General features: G+C 33.3%; 1 protein-coding gene across 4 annotated transcripts in view; it reads right to left on the bottom strand.

Annotated features, from left to right (window-relative positions):
- LOC145280090 (digestive cysteine proteinase 2-like) overlaps positions 1 to 1,110 on the bottom strand; it is a 38,935-nt gene extending 37,825 nt beyond the window's left edge. Inside the window, exon 1 of one of the 4 annotated variants that reach the window (XM_080131813.1) lies at positions 922 to 1,110. The gene's annotated coding sequence lies outside the window, so the exon portion shown is untranslated. Of the gene's footprint in view, positions 1 to 504; positions 897 to 921 lie in introns of those variants that run through there. The other 3 variants (XM_080131809.1, XM_080131814.1, XM_080131810.1) reach the window with 3 other exon arrangements.
- Between the last annotated feature and the right edge of the window lie 2,362 nt (positions 1,111 to 3,472).

Below are 3,472 nucleotides of genomic sequence, written 5' to 3' on the forward strand. Positions count from 1 at the left end.
AATATACATAATAACGATATTAACTAAAAAAATTAAAAAAATAAAAATAAAGTTTGTGAGATTTTTTTTTTTTGGCTTAATACTCTGAATTATACACAATAACATATGAGTATAAAATACACGAGATATTATAAAATAAAACGCAGAGTATCGTAAGTGTATCCTTATTGATTACTGCCTTCCATAGTTGTCTCACCACGTTTTGGACAACCAATCCTTTGGGCGGCTTTGGGTAGGAGTGAAACCGCTATTTTCAGACAATCCTCACCTTAGAGCCGTACATTCAAAGATTCTATCTACTGCGCCACGAGCCTCGAAGAAGGTCAGAGGAGTAGTTGGCCGAAATGTGGTGAAACAACAACAGCAACTATGAAGATAAAGATAACAGTCTACAAATAAATAAATAAAATATACAAAATTACTCATCTCAAAGGATCCAAAATAATAATAATAATAATAATAATAATAATAATAATAATAATAATAATAATAATATATAAAAACCGTAATCAACAAGATTTGAAAACTATTTCAGTCCAGGCGAGGCGAACTGCGGGGAAAGCATTTCATCTTTCTTGATTGCTGTGCAAGTCGGTATATAGAGCGATGTCATTCTTCTTCTACTTCTTTTTTTTTTTTTTTTTTTCTTAAAGGTAAAATGTATCGCTTTACATTAGCTGGCGAGAGAGGAGAAAAAAAGAGAGAGAACGACGTCGTAAAAACGCTCGTCACGTATCGTCACACTGAAGAGCAATGATACACAAACAGCTGCGTGTCGTTGATCATATTTGCTCTCCCACCAATGGATCGAGCGCTCAAGCAAGGGGAAGCATAGCGCTTTGTAAACGAATTAAATACACGTGGCGTTTGATAGTGTGAACGCAAATAGAGTGAGTGAAAATGAGTGTGGCCGCTTCTTACCTTCAAGCTGTAGTCTCGACGAAAGGCTGGAAGAAGACTGGTGGGTTTCTTAACAGATGGATCCTTTTGTATTTATAGCAAAATTATGCAAAAGATTTTGCCAAAGATAATCGTTCTATCTTCGTCCGTTATCAGTCGACGACCACGTGACACAACCTGTAAACAACCTTGTGAGAATATTTCGATTGTGACCTCTCCCCCCCCCACACACAGATTTGTGTCATTTACTGACCTCGCGATAAACATTCTCAGCCCCTCTCCAAGACACTTATACAACAGAAATTTTTACACGGAAGTTTTCGCCAAGACGTTTTGTCCGACGGATATTTTGTTCATTGTTCAGCTATGCTTTTATGGGAGAACTATATATATATATATATATATATATATATATATATATATATATATATATATATATATATATATATAAGTTAGAAAAGCATTTCATCCAAGGCATGAAAATTGTTAAACAAAATGTTTTTACTATAGGCTTTAAAAATAAAGGTACAAGATTCAATTTGAAATTTATTTATCTTCAAAGTGTACTTTTATAAATTTTACAAAGCTAACCCTCTCCAAGCACTTAACAACAAATAAAAACCAAATAAATAAACCGAATCATAGCCCCCCACCCCCCCGCCTCCGAACCTAAGCGAACACCCAACAGGTCAAGACATACTTATCAAGAAATAATCTCACAAACGAGACCCCAAAAACTTTAACATTAAGACTCGAATTTTAAAGTAACCCCTCCTTCTACCACCACATATCCCTCTTCCCCTCCATGTATCCCTATGCCCTCAGCCACACCAGAAATGAACTTCCCAGACCCTCCCCCACAAGGTCCTTAAACTACAAAACTAAAACATTACCGACATACCAAGCACCCCTCCCACTTTTCCCCCTTGTACCCTTCCTCCTTTTTCTGCTCTTCTCGCACCCCTCCTCTGACATCATTCACTCTTTCATCCCATCATAACGAACATATATATATATATATATAATAAAAAGTTTGTACACGTGTCCAGGTAGCCCACATATAAACTTTCAAGTATTTAGTCCCAAAATTGGCTGATTGGCTAGCTAAAAACTCAATAGAATGTGCGTATATAAAAACGCGAGACTACCACAACTCCTCGCATAAGCCTGACTAATCCTAGAATGGATGAAACGCGGAATATTCTGTGTAGCTTAATTGCCATATATATTTTATAACTTACTATATATATATATATATATATATATATATATATATATATATATATATATATAGTCTTGGAAGTTTTTAACCTTTAAAACTATACAAAAAAATTATTTTTATCATTCGTTAGAAAATTATTTAGTCAGTCATTTAATAACCTGCAATCACTGCATCAACTTTCTCTCTCGAATTCACTATAGTATCAATGTAATTTAAGGGACCATCTACCATGAAACTCCTTTTTCGGTGATTTAAAAACAAAGCAGTATATTAAATCATGGCTCGCAGCAGTGTTGATCAAACACCACCTGCCTTAATCTTAAGAAGAAGACATGTTACAAATATTAGATGTATTTTTCTATTCTTAATTAATTTAGCTAACCTATTCATGTTATAAAAATGAATTTCTTACCTGTGAGATTCATCTGTTTCCACATTTAGAATGGATATATTTTTTAATTTACCAGTCGTGTAGTTATAAGATTAGGATAAATCCATTTGACCACTTTCACCCCCACTATGATTAGTACTTTGTATATTTACATTCTTATTTATTGAAAATTAAATATATATAAAGGTTTGTTGGTATCAAACGAATTTATAATGCAAAGAGGGGCAACTCTTTACTTCTCTGGGCAAAAGCCTTTGTCTGTAGCCCTAACTTTGATTTCTTGTGATTTCTCGCGAGATGAACGATCGGAAGTGGACAGGGGAGGGAAAAACAGTGACTTTGAAAATGGCGAGTTACGTGTGTGTGCGTGTCTCTTAATAAACGTATATCTTTATGCAATAGTGAAATGTTTCCTTATTTATTCGTAAGTGTCCTGGTCTTTCCTTATGAGCTGCATGAGCCCAACGTGAAGGCTAGACTCCCTGCGGGAAGATAATTTGTTATATTGATCTAACGCATCCCACGATATAACAAGGTTAAAAATATTTATAAATATATACATTTTTTTAAAAATACATTTTATACATCACTAATATGGTTTTGGGTTTCCTTTATTAATATATTCTGGTTCATTTTATACGATTCAAAAGCATCAGGATAACAAACAAATGCTTTATTTAACTGTTTAAATATTTTAGTTTTATCCCCACCTTGTTTTATCATTCTTATTACTAAGCTAGAAACTGGTGGTATAAAATCTATTAATTTTAAAGTAACACGAGCTATTCTCAAAAGCTCTGACATAATAAATCCATAAAACATAAAAACAGGGCAGGTACTATCTTTATGCGGTATACGCACTATTTGAAAGGTGACAGAGTTTATATATAACTATATATATATATATATATATATATATATATATATATATATATATATATATATACTTTTAATGAGAA

Source organism: Euprymna scolopes, chromosome 7 (genome assembly GCF_053919585.1).
Source record: "Euprymna scolopes isolate OS-2025 chromosome 7, ASM5391958v1, whole genome shotgun sequence".
Taxonomy (NCBI): Eukaryota; Metazoa; Mollusca; class Cephalopoda; order Sepiida; family Sepiolidae; genus Euprymna; species Euprymna scolopes.